Raw genomic sequence first — 20,554 nt, forward strand, 5'->3', positions numbered from 1 at the left:
GCCCAGTGAGTACCATTTTAGATTTATGAACTAGAGAATCATAAGAAATTTGTGCTATTTTAAGCCACTGAATTTATGATAACATGTTATCGCAACAATAGGAATCCAATACAATCAGCTGAAGCCTAAATAACCAGAAGACACAATCACTTCACATTTTCTGCGTATCACTTTTGAGAGAAATATTCAAATCTCAAGAGAAACTTAAATCAACAGTTTACTTTTAAGCAAGATCCTAGATCGAATTCTCTTCAAACAGACCCTGACAGGATTGGGGGCCGCAGGTTTATTGGGGAGCTCTCTCTGGTGCAAAAAGTTAGATCTGGCTGAGACACTGGCCTGCAATGCAACTGCATCTGAGGCCTTAGGCAATCCTACAATCCTACAGGCAGCTCTGGAACTGGGATGGCCCTTCAAAATAGCCCCAAACTGAGGCAAAGGGGCTGAAGCTCTGTATCCACATCATCTGGTTTGAGAGACAGAACAGCCTTGGGTGAGGCGGTTCCTGGTGGCTCGGAGCAATGCCCAGGCAATAAGATACTGTGAGCCATCCACCTTTGATATTTCTACCTACTGCTGCTGGGGGACGGATGGGTTGGCGCTGAGGAGAGGATCTGGGCAGGCACTAGGATATTCCCTAGAAGCAATCTATATTTCTATGGGCGTGTCCTGAGATCAATACCTATTCCATCTTGTCTTGCTATGACATAAGAAGAGCTATTATTAATTTAGTGCATCCTATATAACGGATACTATTTGAAGGACTTTACACTCACCGTCTCTAGTCCTAGCCTCCTCCTAACCTAGCAAAGTAACTACAATTATTTCCACTCTACGGATGAGGACACTAAGGCTCAGAAGCTTAGACAGGCAGAGTGCTTTGTCCCAGACCACCCAGCTAGTGAAGTGGCAGAGCCAGGTTTTGACATCAAAGGCGGCCCATTTTATCCCCAGTCTTCCACAGAGCACATGGACCTCACCCCTAGGAAGAGAGTCAGCATTCACAGACATCAACCTGGCACCACAAAAATTCTTGGTCCTCAAAGAAAGATAAGATTGTACTTGGTAAACTCTGATTCCTAAATAGGAAAAGGAGCCTGAGACAGATTGATAAGATATTAAACAAGGCTGAAAATGAAAAAAATAAAAACCTCTGGCGGCCCAGAAGGGTTGAGTTGATCAAAGTTTGTACTACACACTGTAAATCAAAGTTAATTACATTTTTACTCCAGGTTGTACGTGGTGAATTTTGTCATCATTCTTACTTGTTCCTCGGTGTTCTCTTTCCCAGTAGAAGCTCCTGGGGGAAAAGGGCCAAGAGGTTCTAAGTTTCTTCATATGGCCCCTAGCACCACATCAACACAGGAGAGCACATCATAAATACCATTTGACGATTTTCTTCCTGCGCATTCATAGCCCCAGACCCCGTGTAAAGGCCTACTAAGCAATATCATTCACTGAAGCGCTACTCTCCCTGTGGGTTGGGTCCAGAAAATATGGTGCTCCGGAAAACACTGTAAAAGCTGCCTCTTTAATAAGGATCCTGGTGTCCCATGATGGATGCTATAAAACCTCAGACCGGCTGGTGTGCTCACAGCCATGTAGGACCATTAACAGCGTCTGGTCCTGTGGTAACATACTTCATATTCACAGTGCAAAAGAGAAAGCATTTATTATAAATAATGCTAGGTGACCCTGGAGTAAACACAGCTGTGCCCTCGTGGTGTCTTGTCAGTGGTGCTCCCTCAGTAGATTAAAGAAATCCATGTTTTATGGAGCCATCACTTATTCTGTGTATACACAGAGGGCCGGTTTGCTATCAACCTGCAGCTCACTGTGTATAAGGTTTCAGGCCCAGGAATTGCATGAAGCTGAGATGCTTCACTAAAACACTTATTCTTGCATGTTCTAATATTTGCAAAAGGGGATGAGAGTCGGTTTCTATTTGTTCCTAAATGATTTACACGACAATTGGGGCTCTATACAACTTGTGGCTGCCCTTCAGATTTCTTATAAGCTCCTCTCTGCACTCTGAGCACCCTCCCCTGCAGCTGAGGCTAGGGGAATGAACATGACTGTCATCCACTAGCTGTGGGACTTCGGGCTATTCCTCTAACTCTTTGAGTCTTATTTTTCTCTCTCTCTTTTTTTTTTTTTGTTTGATTTTTTGAGACGGAGCATCACTCTGTCACCCAGGCTGGAGTGCAATGGCACGATCTCGGCTCACTGCAACCTCCGCCTCCTGGGTTCAAGCGATTCTCCTGCCTCAGCCTCCCAAGGAGCTGGAATTACAGGCACGCACCACTACGCCAGGCTAATTTTTGTATTTTTAGTAGAGATGGGGTTCCACCATGTTGGCCAGGCTGGTCTTGAACTCCTGACCTCAAGCGATCTACCTGCCTCGGCCTCCCAAAGTACTGGGATTACAGGTGTAAGCCACCACAGCTGGCCACTTTTCTCATTCTTAAACATGGGACAAGGAGCTCTGCTTCCTGGAATTTGTGCTAAATTAGATGGTCATCCCCAAATTAGGGGACAGATTAGGAAGGAAGTGGTAGTACAGCGTAAGATCCCTTAAGCTGCTAGGAAAAAATAGAATATATATACATATTGTATTTACATAACTTTATAATATATGCATAGTAATAAATACAATTTTTGTTAAATATGAACATGTAAAATCATGCACAGATTACATATTATACAGTTGACCCTTGAACAACAGGTTTGAACTTGAAGGGTCTACTTACACGTGGATTTTTTTTCAATCAAACACAGATGGAAAATGAAGTATTCACGGGTTGCAAAACCTATCCATAGCAAGGGCCAACTTTTCTTATGCACAGGTTCTGCAGGACCAACTGGAGGGCTTGAGTATGCATGGATTTGGATATACGGGAAGTGGGGTGGGGGTCCTGGGACCAGTCCCCACATATACCAAGGGATGACTATATATATGCACTTGTAGATGTGTGTGTATATGTATATAAAAGGCTTGCATTATTTAATTGTATATGATTGGTACAGCATCATAAACACAATTTATAAGTAAAAACTATACATATATTGGGGTGAGCCACCAGGACCAGTGAACGACATAGCCCAAACTAACACTGCAGTTTGGAGTGGTGAACCAACGCCATATGGTGGTTTTCTTACAAGATTTCCATCACCTCTCCAACCACTTTCTCCTCATTGGTCAGATCTAGACCCGGAGAAACTGTTCCTTTCATTGTTTTCTCTGCCTTCTACAAACTGAGATACTCGAGAATCTTCCTCAACAATGAAGAGGGTGATGCTGAGGAGGGATTTTTACCTCAGGGATTAGGGAGGAGACTCCCCTAATTAGGTGGGTGGTATACCCATAATCCACACAACAGTTAGATTTTTGAAGAAAAACCTATCACTGGAATGAAACCAAATTCTTGAAGGTTCTGTTTATACACAAACTTAGTTGCCTCTCCTCCATTCCGAAAGAAAATATACATATTTTTTCTTTAATAAGATGTATATATATATACATATATTTGTGTGTATATATATATGTGTATGTGTGTGTGTATATATTTATCTCACTAAAATAATGTTTTACTGTCACAAATTCAGGGCTACTGAGTATTTGACTTATGTTTTGGGGGCCCACTATGTGTCAGACATGTTGCTAGGCCCTGGGAATTCATGAATCTCCATGACATCATCTCTGCCCTTGAGGTACTCACATGGAGTGAAGGAGATGGGCAAGTCAACAAATGTCTTAGTTCATTTTCTGTTGCTTATAACAGAATACCTGAAACTGGGTAATTTATAAAGATAAGGAATTTATTCTCACCATTACGGAGGCTGAGAAGTCCAAGGTTGAGCAGCTGCATCTGGTGAGGACCTTCTCGCTGGTAAAGACTCTGCAGAGCATAGAGGTGGCACAGGGTATTACACAGCAAGGGGGGGCTGAGCATGCTAGCTCAGGTCTCTCTTCCTCTTTTTATAAAGCTACCACTTCCCTCTCATGATAACCCATTAATCTATTAATCCATGAATGGATGAACCCATTCGTGGGGGCCAAGCTCTCATGATCCAATCACCTCTTAAAGGCTCCACCCCTCAGTACTGCTACATTGGGTATTAAGTTTCAACATGAGTTTTGGAGGAGACATTCAAACCACAGCAACAAAGAATCACAAAGTGTATGTCAAGCAGTGAATTACATATAGAGTTATGGGCACAAGTAGCCTGCCTGGGAGACCAGGCAAGGCTTCCCAGAGGCACTCCCTTCCAAAAAAGTGAGTTGAATTTGCCAGGTAAGGAAACACAGAGTGGATGGGAGCAGGGCATTGCGGAGAGGGGGATCCTCATCTATGAAGGTTCGGAGGTATGGAAGAGACAGGATGACAGCAGGGGTGCATGATTCCACAGGGCAAGAGAATACATGGTGTTAGGGGAAGTGTCAGGATGTGACCTAGTAAGTTAGGTAGGGAAGCTTGTAAAGAGTCATATATGTTCTGACTTTATCCTGTACACAAAGGAGAGGGATGGAAGGCTTGTAAGGAGGAGATAGGCATGACCATGTGGTAGGCTACCCCACTGTGGATTAAACAGATATTTTCCCCTTTTATCATCAGCAAGAAAGGTATCAGAAAACTATATTGGATTTATGAAGGTAGTTTCCCTGTGTGTGTAACCCAGGGGTTATTTTGTCCTCCCTAAGAAACAAGGGATAAGAGGCAACATAGAAGCCTCCCTTTGAAAAGGCCCAAATGCCCTGGAACGACTGAAGATAGCTTGCACTGAACAGCTAGAAGGAGGGCAAGGGGCCTATGGAAAGGGGTGCACAGAGGCAGAGGAAACCCTTTGTGTATTGGAAAGGTAGCCCTGCTGCCAAGGGGAAGAGAAGAGGGATAGACCTCAGTGGTCAGAGACTGGTGAAAGAAGAAATTCTGCCCTAGGAGACATACAGGCAAGGAGGAGTTGGCTGTATGTGAGAATTGAAAGAGGAATTCTTGCAAAAGGCCTCATTCAGGTGTCTGTGGAAGTCACCAGAACAGAAAACCCTTTCAGATGAGCTTTCAAGGCCAGCAGCTACTCAGTTTCAGGAGCTTCTTTTCATCATCAGGGCCAAGAAACCGAACTGACCTGGGCTGAGCTTCTTTAAGATTATTGCAAGCCGGCCGGGCTGGTGGCTCACGCCTGTGATCCCAGCACTCTGGGAGGCCGAGGTGGGTGGATCACCTGAGGTCAGGAGTTCAAGACCAGCCTGACCAACATGGCAAAATCCCATCTCTACTAAAAATACAAAAATTAACTAGACTTGGCAGCACACACCTGTAGTCGCAGCTACTCAGGAGGCTGAGGCAGGAGAATTGCTCCAACCCAGGAGGTGGAGGTTGCAGTGAGCCAAGATCATGCCACTGCACTCCAGCCTGGGGCAACAAAGTGAGACTCCATCTCAAAAAAAAAAAAGAAGATTATTGCAAGCCACTTCTCATAGCATCTAACAGGGAGAGTGCAGACATTAGTGGCTACAGGACGTGGTATTTGTAGGGGTGAAGATATTGGGGGTCACATTTGTCAGACCTTAAAAGATCAGATCAGTGTTTAGTCCTGTTAATTACCAAGTCATAGAACACTTTGTGAGATGTTATTCTATTATCACTACTGGGCACACACACAGACACAGACACACACACACACACACACACACACACATACACATACACAAAACTACCTTTAACTTGCCACATTAAGATTTCTCTAAAACTGGAGTCTATTCATTTTATTTAAAAAATTTAAAAAAAAAATAACAGCTTCTTAAAAACAGCCTTCTTAAGGTATAATTCACATACCACACAAGTCATTCATTTAAAGTGTAAAATTCAATGGCTTTTAGCATATAGGTTGATTGTGCAACCAGCACCACAATCCATTTTAGAACATTTTCTTTCAGTTTTTTTTAGATACAGGGTCTCCCTTTCTCTCTTTTTTTTTTGAGATGGAGTTTCACTCTTGTTGCCCAGGCTGGAGTGCAGTGGCGTGATCTGGGCTCACTGCAACCTCCACCTCCTGGGTTCAGGCGACTATCCTGCCTCAGTCTCCCAAGTAGCTGGGATTACAGGCCCATGCCACCATGCCCAGCTAATTTTTGTATTTTTAGTAGAGATGAGGTTCCCCATGTTGGCCAGGCTAGTCTCAAACTCCTGACCTCAGGTGATCCACCTGCCTCAGCCCACCAGAGTGCTAGGATTACAGGCATGAGCCACCGCACCCGACCTCAAGGTCTCCCTTTCTTGTCCAGCTGGTCTTGAACTCCTGGGCTCAAGCAATCTTCCTGCCTCAGCCTCCTGGGTAGCTGGGACTACAGGCACACACCACTACACCCAATCTTAGAACATAGTCATCATTCCAAAAGGAAACAGCATAGCCCTTAACCATCACCCCTTAAATCTCCATCCTATTCATTTCTAGGCCATCATGAATCTACTTTTTGTCTTTATAGATTTGCCTATTCTGGACATTTTATATAAATAAAATCCTACAATTTGTTGTCACTTGTGTCTGGCCTCTGTCATTTAGCATAATGTTTTCAAGGGTCATCCATGTTGTAGCATCTATCAGTAAGTACTCCATTCCTTTTTATGGCTGAATAATATTCCATTTTAGGATATACCATTTTTATTTATCCATTCATCAGTTGATGGTCATTTGGGTTGTTCTACTTTTGCCCACTGTGAACACTCATGTACAAGTTTTTGTGTGGATATATGATTTATTTCTCTTGGGTATATACCTAGAGTGGAACTGCTGGATCTTATGTATGCACATGGTTAACATTTTAACTGCCAGATGTTTTTCAAAACAGTGGCACCATTTTACATTCCCACCCGCAGGGTATGAGAAGAACCTCATTTTAATGTCAAATTCACATTAATTCCTAGGGGAATTCCCCTTTGGATAGACTGGCTGGCTCTTGCCCCTTACTCCTGAGGGAAGAACTGGGACGTGGTCATAGTGCCGGCTTTTGCTTTTGGCCTTGCTTAGAACTTGTTTCAGAGTATCTAGCCCATCCCCTTTGTTTCAGGCAGCCTAGACATCTGGGACATTGGAATGCAAGGCTTATTTTCCTGTTTCTTATGAGTATTTTAAGGAGAGAAATACTCTGAGATCCTTGGAACAGAATAGCCCAATTTTATGAGGTCTGTTGGTGGTGGTTGCCAAAACAAAATGAATAGCTATAATACCTAAAATTGTTGAACATTAACCCTGGAAGTGATAGTGAAGAGACCGTCTAGCCCAGGCATGGTGAATAAGCAGCAGCTTGCAAGGACATCTGATGGGTTGTAGGTGCTTGGGAGTACGGAGCTCTATCCAGGCTCAGGAAAAGGACAATGATTGGTTAACAGTGTCTGCCATGGTGGCAGGAAGACATCAGTCGTAGCCCATATGCTACCTATTTTCTCTCTCTGATTGAGGCCACCTGTAGTACTCCCTGTGAAACAGGTAAGGAAGTATCCATGGCCGCAGAGCTGGTTAATGACAGAGTTGGAACAAGAATCAGTACAATGTTTTTTCCTCTGCACCATACGGCCCTCAGCTCTGAAAAGTGCCTCCTAAAGGGAGCTGACTGGGGACAGGAATAGGGTAACCCAGTCAGAAGTTCTGTTTCTATCCTTCTGTATTCAGACTGTTCTCATCAGTGCCTATGAGACTTAGTCCATCAGGGTAACTAGTTAATGATTATAAAAGCCTGGTAAATGCTAATAAAGAGGGACCGTTCCCACCTGCCGAACCCCTATATCTCTAGCATTCATGTGGAACGCCCTTTGAAGTCCACAAACCTGATGCGTTTGTACACAGGGAGGCGTGAGGGGGATGGGTTTGGACCAAGGAAAAAAAGTGAAGCCCCTTCTGATCTGAAAGGGAATGATCCTGCGTGTGAATTCTCCACTTGAACAAAGAGAAAAGGAGTTCCATATTCTGCCCTTAGATCAATCAAACCCCATTTTTCCAGAAGTAGAAAAGACCAACACCATTCTGGAGGAGGGGAAATGATTTTTCCTTTCTCCAGGGAAGAAATGAATATTGACTATGAAAGATAGCCATGTTTTGACAGTTGCCCCACATTATGAATATATTTAATACCACTGTACACTTAAAGGTGGTTAAAATGGTAAATTTTATATCAGGTGTATTTTATCACAATTAAGATATTGGGGGAAAATAACAATTTTTGAAATCCTTAAATCTATCTGAATTTCATTAAGATGTCAAATATGCCTGAGTTTCTCCTTTTCCATGTTATTAATGAATGAAACTGCATAGCAACAAAAAGTTTACATAAAACTCAGAGACCTCTTGTAACAAATTCCTTTTCTCTTTTTAAATATTATTGTATAAAAATTTTATTATTATGTTGTTGTTGTTGATGCTTTGAGATGGAGTCTCACTCTGTCTCCCAGGCTGGAGTGCAATGGCGCAATCTTGGCTCACTGCAACCTCTGCCTTCTGGGCTCAAGCGATTCTCCTGCCTCAGCCTCCCCAGCAGCTGGGATTACAGGTGCCCACCCCTACACCTGGTTAATTTTTGCATTTTTAGTAGAGACGAGGTTTCGCCATGTTGGCCAGGCTTGTCTTGAGCTCTTGGCCCCAAGTGATCTGCCTTCCTTGGCCTCCCAAAGTGCTGGGATTACAGGCGTGAGCGAGCGTGCCCAAAATTTTGTTTAAATATAAAAAATGAGGCTGGGCATGGTGGCTTATGCCTGTAATCCCAGCACTTTGGGATGCCGAGGTGGGCAGATCACCTGAGGTCAGGAGTTTATAACCAACCTGGCCAACATGGTGAAACCTCATCTCTACTAAAAATACAAAAATTAGCCTGGCATGGTGGCAGTTGCCTATAATCCCAGCTACTCGGGAGGCTGAGGCAGGAGAATTGCTTGAACCCAGGGTTGGAGGTTGCAGTGAGCTGAAATCGTGCCACTTAACTACAGCCTGGGAGAAAGATCGAAACTCTGTCTCAAAAAAATAAATAAATAAAAATTACAAATGATCTCCCTTTTCCTTCTGTCCCTCTATCTTCTTTTTGTTTCTTCCTTCCCATTATCACTTGAGCACGTACTATATTCCCGACATTATGCTACAGTTCCCATGAGTGAGCCACAGTCCCTGCCCTTGAGGACTCACAATCCAATAGGGCCTGTGCCTGTTCCCTACCCAGGGGACAGCCTCAAACTGTACCACAGCCTGGAGTAGGAGGCAGAAACCAACTGCCTCCGGGGAAAGGAAAGGTCAGGGATGGCTCTATGAAGTCAAGTTACTGGGCAGAGAATTAGGAGAAAAGCATTCCAGGGTCAGCATCCACAGAGGCATGGAAGGTTCCAAAACTGCAAAAAGTTGAAGATCTACATAAAGTTGAAGATCTACAGTATTAGGTAGATGTGGAGGAGGGACATTGGAGAACCTTAGGGATCTCTCTTCCCAGACTCCTGGAGGGAGCCTGGCACCAGACCCCTCCTGTGAAGAAGGCTCCTGTTTTTTTCAAAACTAAACCAGGAATGCAGGCCAGAGCATGCATGTGCGTGTGTATGCATGCATGCATGCGCGCCTGAGGCAGAGCTACAGAATTTGGTGATGAATACATTTGTTAAAAATTTGAATTCATGTCTGTTTCTTTAGATCTCCTGTTACATAAGATATCGTTTATTTCGTTTGACAAGCTCATGACATCAACCTCAAAGGTGAGGACCGCCTCTGTCAGCTAGAGATTTGTTTAAACCTTTTGTGAATGTCATCATTATATTTTTCAGACTGCACCATCTCTTGGATGACAATGGGATGCATAAATTTCCCCTCAACTATGCCCCATCACTGTCCCCTCTGCCTGTCCTAAACCCACTTCTCTCTCAGTTCAGTGAGTGTCCTCTGGCTCTGCTGAGCAGAACTGGGGAACCTACCAATGAAACAAGTGCCCAGCCTGAGCAGGCTGGAGCAAGGAAATGTCTTTGAGCCACTGGACGTTATGAGTGTTCAGCATGGGTTTCTAACGTTATCCACCTCTCTCCTTTCTGTGTGTGTTTGTGTTTTGTTTTGAGATACAATTCACTTACCATAAAATTTACCATGTAAGAGTATATAATTCAGTGGTTTTCAGTACGTTCACAGAATTGTACAACCATCTTGAAACCAACCATGGTTTCTTTTTTGCGTGATGAAAATATTCTAAATTGATTCTATTTTAGAATGTTTTCATCAGCCAAAAAAGAATCATGTATCCATTAGCAGTAACTCCTTAGTCTCCCCAGCTCCCTGACCCCTGACCCTAGGCAACCACTAATCTACTTTCTGTCTCTATAGTTTTGCCTGTTTTGAACATTTCTTATAAGTGGAATAATATAATATGATTATATTATATGATATATATTATATATCATAAAATATATATTTATATATCCAATATATCATATATATAATGATTATATATGATATGATTATAATATAATATGAATATATTATATGGGATTTTGTGGTTGGCTTCTTTCACTTAACATTATTTTCAAGATTCATCTATGTTGCAGCATTGATCAGTATTTCATTCCTTTTCATGGCTAAATAATATTCCACTGTGTGGCTATATCACATTTTGTTTTTCTATTTATCGTTTGATGGATATTTGTGTTGTGTTCACTTTCTCGCTATTATGAGTAATGCTGCTGCTATGAACGTTTGTGTACGAGTTTTTCTGGGACCCTATGTTTTCATTTATCTTGGTTACAGATGGAGGAGTGGAATTGCTGGCTCAAATGGTAACTCTACATTTGACATTATGAAGAACTGCCAAACACTTTTTTTATACTTTTAAAATCTGAACTAAAAGGTAATTTTAAAACTTCAAAATATATGGCTTCCTTCTAACAGCTGTAAAGTAAAAATAAAATTTGAAGCCCCCTGCTCCCCTCCACAACCACTGGAATGAAGTTCCTCCTCAGCTAGGGCGCTCTAAAATCTAATCTGAAGGACTGGTTCAGGCCATGACCAGAAGTGGGGATTGGACATGCCTCATTAGACCCCTTCAGCATTAATGTCAACAGAGACCTTAAATGTGATAAGAACATTTACTTTTCTTTCTAAAGCCTGCTACTTGGTGGCTTCATCTGCATGATAAAACCTAGGACTCCATAACCACTTATCATAACCCAGACATTCCTTTCTACTGATATTAACTCTTTCAACCAATTGCCAATCAGAATATGTTTAAATCCACTATGACCTGGAAGCCCCCACCTTACATGTATTGACTGATGTATTATGTCTCCCCAAAATGTATCAAAGCAAGCTGTACCCCGACCACCTTGGGCACATGTTGTCAGGACCTCCTGAGGCTATGTCATGGTGTGTCCTTAACCTTGGCAAAATAAATTTTCTAAATGGATTGAGACCTCTCTCAGATCCTTTTTGGTTTACACAGTTGTACACAGCAGTCTGTGCTCCTCCGTGATTATGTGTCTATTATATGATGAGGGCATCATAGTTTTATCCCTGCAGCTTGGGGCTGGACCATCCTGGGCTCTGGCTGGCCTAAGCCTGCAGGGGCCACCATCCAGCCTCCCAGGAGAATCCCAGGTTAGTATCTCAGACTCATGGAGGAAGTTTCCTTCCTGTCTGGCCTAAAATCTTGGCTTTGCTCAATGCTCACATCGCGTAGGTCCTGCCCACCTTCTTCCCCTTATGCATTAACCAATGTCTACAGGGTCGTGAAGGGTAAAGGCCTAGATAGTTCTGGGGGTGCTGAGTTCCCACAGCAATACAGAGAAGAAAAGACCAAGTGAGACGTTCATCATGACCAGGAGACCTAGGCAATACTTTTGTGATGGATCAGATCTCAGTAGCCCAGACTGGGGAAGGCAGTGGGATGAGGAAGGATGTCTTTGAGCCAGGCAGCAGGCGTGCGGAGGAGGAGAGCCTGGCCTGCCCAGCAAATTGCCCACCTACAGTGTACCAGCTGCTCTCTGTCCAGCTCCTTATTTATCCCCACCTTTACAGAGCAGGAAGCCAAGAGCTCAGATACCTTGCTGTGTGCCCCACAGCAGAAAGTAAACCTGAGTTGCAGACCACATAGGCCAAGTCCCCGGGTCGGCCTCAGACCCCGGCCAGCAGCCCTACGATCTGCAGCCTGGATACTGGCACAGGAGCAGGGGACTGGCTCCATTTGTGTTTGCCCGGGCACCCATTCCACATCATTCAGTAGCCTTCAAACAGCAGCACCTGGCTCTGCCCAGCAGAGTGGCTGTCACTGCTATTTTAGAGGCAATCATATATTTTTAATAACCAGCAAAATCTCCCTGTGAGAAGGGAGGGAGAGTTGAAATTACAGCCAAGCAATTTGCATTGCGAATCAAGTTATCCTCCCTCCTGCCCTCCAAGAATATGCAGAAATAAATGCCTCCTAATGAACCCTGGGGGGCTAAGGCTTTGATATGAATTCTGCTGTAGGCGGAAAGAGTTCTAGCCAGACTGAGACCCAGCATGAAGTTGGAGCAGGAGGGTCAGGGCCGTTCCCTTCAGCACAAGGGAGAAAGGAAATTGGATTATCTTGCTAGCAGTTGGGGTTTTTCTATCACTTAGAACCACAGATGAGAGCTCCCCGCCTTCAGATGGGGGGAATTAGATTTAGCCCTATTTAACCAGCAGGCTCCTCACCCCACTCCATCTTCTCCACCCTGGTTCATAAGCCCTCCAGCCCCATCTAAACTCCCTGGGTCTACCAGCAGCTGCAAAGCCTTTGTCTTTTCCAGGACTTAAGAAGATCTATGAAAGATAGATGGATGGATGGATAGATAGATAAACAGACAGACAGACAGACAGACAGACCACCTTTCTATCTGAAGTCAGGTAACTTTTCCTTCTGGCTGCCACTGGGAAAATACCAGCTCCCCTGTCCTCCCCCACGGCCTCCAAGGTCTGTGTTTACTCAGTACAGGAAGGTGTGCGTGTTGCAAGCACGCCTTTGTAAGAATGAGCCATATGCGGGCTGGCCTGTCAGCCAAGTGGCTGGGTAGAATGTGTGGTATGGATCTGAGGGCATGTGCATGTGATATTTATGTGGGCTCGAGAGCATGTGGTAATAATGGTTCATGGGGACTTGTGAAAGAGGGGGTGGGAAGCCTGTTCACTGCCCGCCTTGGACAATGCATAGAAATGGGCACCAGCCCAGCATGGACAAAGGGAATTTGCAGGAGATCCCCAGCTCCCTGTTGCTCTCACCTTTCCTCAGAACTACGACACATCCTACTGATCAAGATTTCTCCTTCTTCTCTGCTGGTCTTGCTTGAGAGGGGCCTGGAAGCTCAGCAAACCTCTTGGCATGAAATGAGATCTTGCGTGCAGAGACAGGGTCTCTCAGTGATTGAGCAAGTGGGGGTGTCCATCAGACAATTCCATTTCAAAGACCAGATCCACCAATTGGGATAAGTAAAAGAGGTTCCTCTATCCCTCCATTTTCTCATTTATATAATGAGGATAGTAAAAAAATTATCCTATTGGGTTGTGGTAAACACTTAATAAATGTGAGTCATTTTTGGAGTGAGTGGATTAGTAACTGCTCAACACTTTAGGATCCCATCATTGCAACTGGCATTGGAGCAAGATGATTTAGCCTTCTAAAGGCGTTCTGAGGGACGGTGGATGGAGGCCTGTGGGTTAGGGCCATCCTCAAGGGAATCCCTGAATCCATGGTACAAGGAAGGTCTCTGCTGACAAGGGTGCTTTCAGTATTTCTTTGTCGGTGACGGCACAGTGTACATAAGTTTGAGGAAACTGTCTACATTAAGATGCCCCTGGGAAATAAAAAGAGAGAAAGGGGAAACTGTTATGGATTAAAACAAAAAGACACATAAGGGTCATATTAGTCAAATGCAATTGGGAACACTGATTGGATCTTGATTTAAATGAATCAAATATAAAAAGATATTTATGGGACAATCAAGAAAATCTGGACATTGAGTAGATATTAGATCATGTTAAAGAATTATTGTTGGCCAGGCATGGTGGCTCACGCCTGTAATTCCAGCACTTTGGGAGGCCATTGTGGGTGGATCACTTGAGGTCACGGAGTTTGAGACCAGCCTGGCCAATGTGATGAAACTCCTTCTCTATAAAAGAATTAAATAAATAAAAGTAAAACATTAAAAAGGAAAGAATTATTGTTAATATTTTTAGATGTGACAATGGTATTGTGGTTATGTTAAAAGACCAGATGCTCTTTATCTCTTAGAAAATATACTGAAATAGTCGTGGATAAAAGAATACAATATTTTGGGTTTAATTTAAAATAATCTAGCTAGTGGGGGTGGTTTGGAAGCAGGGAGAAGCAGATGAAACAAGTTTGGCAAAGGGATGGTTCAAGAGGTTTCATTGTATTGTTTTCTCTAATTTTGTGTATTTGGCCATTTCCATAATTTAAATATTGAAAAGAAAAAAAAGAAGCCCCATCTGGAGCTGCCCCTTGGAGGGTGGCTTCTGCCCTTTTACAATGTCACCAGAGCAGCATGATTCACTCAGGCCCTTGGACCCACAGGGAGGGCCAAGGCTCAGCAGTGCTTTCTAAGCCCTATAAATCAACAAGCACAGCTGAAGCCATTTAGTAGGAAGCTTGTTAATAAGAAAAATATGGTTTAAATGGGTCATTTTATTGGAGAGAGGGAGCAGAAGATGATGGAGAACAGGGCCCCCCTGGCAACGAGGAGGTTTGTAAGTAGTGCCAAGCTCTCCCTCACAGGCAAGAGTTGGATTGTGTTAACTCCATCACACCTCAAACCTTTTTCAGGAGGATGGGGAGCCCAAGGTGGGAGCAACAGAAGGGGGGATGGGCCCAGAGAATGTGCAGAGAGAGCGCCCCTTGGGTTATCCACCCACCAGAGATGTGTGGGTCCTTCAAGGGGCAGCTGGGAATTTTCAGGTTCAAGGAAGACCAGAACTGGGCTGGAGCATGGACTCTCATGTGTGACCCAGGGCACAGAACTGAAGGGAGAAAGTCAGCTTGAAGTTTTCAAGAAGGGTAATGAGCCAAAGAGATAAGAAAGACCTCTAGAGAGGTGGGACTTCAAAGGAAAAGAACCCAAGAGGGAGCCTGAGGAATCAATAATGTAGTCAAACCAAGGTAAGGACAACTGTGCTTGAAATGCACTGGAAAGTGTTTCTTGATGATAGTTGCCTTGGAGGATCATGAGACTTAGCTTTCTTAGCCCAAAGACTAAGAAGGTCCAAGCACCCAGTTTAGGGCCTGGGTAATGACAGACTAAGGAAAGGAGGCTGAACTAATCTGATTTCCCATTGACGAGGGCCACTGCATGGGTCACAGGAAGAAGAACACTGAACTTGTAGTCAAAACACCCAAGTTCCAGTAGGCTTTGCCATTTCCTAATGAGGAAACTGAGCAATCGATCCCCTGAACTCTTTCATCCTGAGTTTCCCCATTGACTTAGGGTGAATGATACCTATTTCACAGGCTTGCTGTCAGAGCCGTATTTGTGCAATAAAAAGTGCCTAGGATCTGGAGTCAAGGCACCATGGAGCCTTAAGCATGAGCCTAACCATCACCCTGTGATTTCAAGCCATCAGACAATGCCTCCGAGCCTCTGTTCCTCATCTGAAAAACAGGAGAGGAATACCAGCCTACATGAAGAAGTAAAGAGAAAATGTCAGTAATCACCTCAGCACAGTACCTGGCACATGGTAAACACCCAATAACTGTAGGAATTAGTATTAGCGATATAAAATATAAGAATAAGGAGTGCTTGCATCGGCAGCACATGTGCTTAAAACAATTGGAATGGTACAGAGAAGATTCACATGGCTCCCATGTGAGGATGACATGCAAATTCATGAAGAATTTCATTTTTTTTTAAGAAAGAACATTAAATGAGGTTAAATGTGGGAAATCACTAAGTAAGTACCCTAGGCACAGAGTAAGCACCCTAGGTGAGGGAAGGAAGCTCAGATGGTCCGAGACTTCTGGTTAAAACGGTGCCTTCCTCAACTTAGCATTTACCATTTGTACTTTTTCTCTTTTCACTTTGGGAACAGGGACTGCCTAGTTTTAATGCAGGCACTCCTCTGCTTTGACATGCAATAGACATGGTAGTGTCTATTAGATCAATAAAGACTGTTGGTTGACTAAGATCTTTCTCCACAGGGGCAAATGTACAGAAAGTACGTCATGGGCATGATCCAAGACTTAGGAGAAGAGAAAGGGGGGTTAGAAGTTGGGAAAATAAAGGCAGAATATGGTTGACTGTTTTCTTTTTTTTTTTTTTTTTTTGAGACAGAGTCTCACTCTGTCACCCACACTAGAGTGCTTGGCTCACTGCAACCTCTACCTCCTGGGCTCAGGCGATTCTCCAGCCTCAGCTTCCCAAGTAGCTGGGACTACAGGTGTGCACCACCATGCCCACCTAATTTTTTATATTTTTGCAGAGACAAGGTTTCACTATGTTGCCCAGGCTTGTCTCAAACTCCTGGGCTCAAGTGATCTGCCCGCCTTCATCTCCCCAAAGTCCTGAGATTACAGGTGTGAGCCACCATGCCCAGCCTGGTTGGTTTTTTTTTTTGTTTTTTTTTGTTTGTTTTTTTTTAATCTTTTGTTTAACTGAGTAGCTTCAGAAAATTTTTTAACATGAACAGTGATTTGTAGACCAAGAATCTTAGCACTGAAGCCAAAAAAAAAAAAAAAAGGGGGAGAGAGAGAGCTTTTTGCATTGTTAATACTCATGGGTATATATGGATCTTTAAATATGGGTATGCAGACAGCCCTCCTTCCCAGAGTTTGTACCTTGTGGTTGCTGAGGAGACAATGATGACATTACCTTTGCTAAATTAAACCTCGTCTACTTCACCCACATTTGTTCTCGGTTCCTGCCACACGGGAACACCCCTCCCTCCCCTGGCCCAGCCTGCACCCTGGCTGGTCCCCAACCCTCCCATGGAGCAGGAGGTGACCCCAGCTGGGTCTTGGGATGTTTTCCTTCCCGTCTGCCCCGTTGGTCCCCGTATGGTAGACACCCGGGGTGTGAAACTGCACACCTACAAAGTTGGCCTTCTGGTTTGGGAGGCCTCAAGAGGAAACCAATGGTCCCTGCATTTCCTGTGGATGAAGGATTATGTGATTGAAACAAATCACCCCTCATTCTTCTTCCCAAGTCACACATGCCCAGTGGCTGAGAGTTAAATGAGTATGAGACATCAAATCAAGGCCGGGCTGAGACTCTGGAGCTTAAAGAGAGGCTTGTAGACTTCCAGGATACTTGTTCATCTCCTTCCAGCCCTATCCCTTTCTCCAGTGAAGGGAGGGGGCCAGTACCATCCCCTTGTGCAGAAAGGGTGAAGTCTACCATCCCCACTTGCTCTTGTTCCTGTTACTTTTCTTCTACTTTCTTCTCTCTTGCAGGCTGATGAAAAGTTCTTTGAGTTTCAAAGGGCCTGTGTCACACAAGCTCGGCCTTGCCGGCTGGTGCCAAGCAGAGAATATACTTGGAATTAACATGGCACTGTCTACAGCCATACCGCCCTGAATGCACCCAATCTTGTCTGAATTAACATGGCACCACAGGCCAGGGTGCCCGGAAGGGCCCGGAGGGAGGGCTTTTGACATGGAGATGAGTGCCACTTGGCTCCTTCTGTAACTAATCACCACTGTTGTTGAAATATTACTATTTCTGTTACAACCACTAACGCCTTAAATGAGGAACAGGCACTTTGGGATAACATCAAATACAGGATGGTCATTTCTCATTTGGGATCTCCCAAGCCTCCCAGTGAAGAGCCAGGGAAGCCCAGTTTGATTGCTGTCTGTTGACTGAGTGGGAGCAGCGCCAGGAACCACTTGACTCCTGTTTAAATCAGGGCTTCCCTGATGATGGTTTTGGAGTACTGAACCTGGAAGGAGACCTATAGGGAAGTGTATGCAAGGGACATGAGTGAGTCCTAGAGTCACCCAGCCTGAGTCCTAGCTTCAGCCCTCACTAGCTATGTGACCTTGGACCATTACTTGCCCTCTCTGAGCTCCTTTCCTCAAAGAAATGAATATACTACTAATATCACTAATACTATTGGGGTTGTCATGAGAGCTCAAGGTAACAGAGACAGGCAGTTAGCACAGCACCTGGCACCCAGCAGGGGCTCCAGGATGCAAGCTGTTATTACAGTTTTGTTGATCTTGGTGTCTGACACCCTTCATAGACTCCCCTACTCCACACACACACACACCACACACAGACACACCCACGTCCTTAGCAAAATAACTAGCTTATGATTTACACCTCTCTCCACTGGCACTGGGTCCTAGGAAACCCATAGCAATGACAATGACCAACACTGTGCATTTCCCTTCCTGTTTTATAAAGCACATTCAACACCCACACTCTGCTACTTAATACAGACCCACCTTGTGGGGTGTATTGTGCATCCTTAAATTTCTTTTTTTCAGAAGAGAAAGCTAAGGGGTTAAGCAAGGTATTTGGAGTCACATAATTCACAAATGGCAAATCCGGAGCCAAAGCTTGATATCCTTTCTTCCACTCCAAACTGCCTGTTGGTCCAGCATTCCCCAAAAACAGCACGCACCATACCCCAAGGGCCTGGCTATTTGCTAGGGAATTAACTCACTTATGGGAGAGAACGTAGAGACAGCTGTCAGAGGCTCACCCATCACAGGTAAAATATTTGTATTTTGATGTCAGTCTTCTATTGGCTAGGCCTTGATCCAAAGGATTCACTGTAATGGGCATTTTCGAGTCTTGTGCAGGAAATTACATTAACCCAGTGGGTGATTGTCTTTTTCCTTCTATGTATAAAATTTGTCACACACATTAAGGCTATGGCCACAGGAAATAAAGGGGAGACATCACAAAATTGTAAAGTGGTCAGCAATCTTTAACTCAGTAGGGTGTAGCCCAGCCACTGGACCATTGCCTCCTAGACTTAACCCCCTTGTCTCAACCAGCTGGACTCGGCCACTGGGCTCTGGGCCAAAGGGGAACCAGTTTAACCTTCTGGGCTGAGCTGAGGGAAGAGTGAGCTTTTCAATGACATCTTCATCTCCTTTGATCTTAAGAACATCCTATGAGGTTGTGTGCAGTAGGTACAATTTTCCCTTACATCAAGGAGGAGGTTATGAAGGCTTAACTGAGATGCCCAAGATCCCAGGCCAGCATACAGTGGTGTCCAGACCAATCTCATCCTTTCCAAGTGGTGCCTCTTCTACTCCTTCCTGCACACCTTGCACTTCCTGGGTAGTAAATGAGGAAACCACAAGTTTATCCTCCCAGGAGGCTGGCCAAGCCTTGTCTCTACAGATGGAACAGTGAATCAGGGAGACTGGTAGAACCCACAGAGACCACCCTGTTCACCACCACATTGCATTTAGGTTCAGAGTCTGGAACTCCACTATGATGTGGGTTTGGAGAGGGCCCAGAGACAAACCTCTCCCAAAATGGAGCTAAGTAGGGAGAAGAGGAGGTCAGGGGTTGACCTTGTTGTATTCTCTAAGAATGTAAAGGATTAACTGTGGCTGCCATTTTTCCCTAGGACAAGGCAACAGATTATGGGTTTAAATAATAGCAATAAGATTCAGAATAGACATTAGAAGGAGCTTTCTGGTCACAAAGCCCACAAAAAGCTGAAGTAGACTTACAGGAGAGGAGACGAAGCTACTTCCTTGGAGATTTATAGGAAAAAGGTTAGCTGTTGAGTAGGATAGCAAAACTCATCATGGAGGAGAGGATATTGAAGTCTAGGATTACGAGATTTCTCTTTGAGTCTCGAGGCTAAAAACTGCCAGATGATACTATATAAATAGAAAGTGTAACTACACTTATTTTTAATTGAATAATCACTGTTTCCAATTTGGGATTATTTCAACAATGCCTCTTCTTGTATTTTTATTTTGACTCTCTAGGGGAAACTTGAAGTTTCCTGGTAATTTATCATTTTAACCACAGTTTTCCTGAGGCAGTAAGTTTATATAGGAAAATAGTTCACTCTGAATCTTCAAAATTTTTTTCTATGGTATAATTTGTCATCACACTAAACACACGTGTCATTATCTCATAAGCTCATAATTGCTGACTCCTCTAACCCTGACATCTCCAGAACACGTAGTTCTCCAAAAGAACACATCATTGCAATGCCAATACAAAATGCAGGCACCCCTGTATGTCAGGGTGAGAAGTCAACATTGTTTTGAAAAAGAACTGCCACCCAGGGTTAGAGGAATCAAGGCTGCTGTGCGACTCCGGCCCCTGATGCTTTCTCCTTGCGTTGGAAATTCCTGTCCATAGATGCAGATGAGGCTGCTGACTTGTTCCCAGAGGCACATGTGCCACACACAGGCTTTCTGGCAGGTGAGGGGTTGATGCAGATCCAGACACACTCCTGCCCTCTCTCCCTTGTGTTTATGAGATGCCTCCCAGAAGACTGAGCGGAGTCTGGGAGGCTAAATCATCAGCCGGCAGGGCTAAACCTGTGGCTAATTTATTCTGAGCTAGCCAGACAGCACGAAACTAACTGAATCATC

The 20,554-nt window shown here is 44.2% G+C and overlaps 1 non-coding gene across 1 annotated transcript; it reads left to right on the plus strand.

The window, feature by feature from the left end:
- Positions 1–15,775: 15,775 nt before the first annotated feature.
- LOC112132438 (U6 spliceosomal RNA) lies at positions 15,776–15,886 on the plus strand. The gene has a single exon (XR_002914210.1). It is a non-coding gene; the product is annotated as a U6 spliceosomal RNA (small nuclear RNA).
- The last annotated feature ends 4,668 nt before the right edge of the window (positions 15,887–20,554 follow it).

Source organism: Pongo abelii, chromosome 11 (genome assembly GCF_028885655.2).
Source record: "Pongo abelii isolate AG06213 chromosome 11, NHGRI_mPonAbe1-v2.0_pri, whole genome shotgun sequence".
NCBI lineage: Eukaryota > Metazoa > Chordata > Mammalia > Primates > Hominidae > Pongo > Pongo abelii.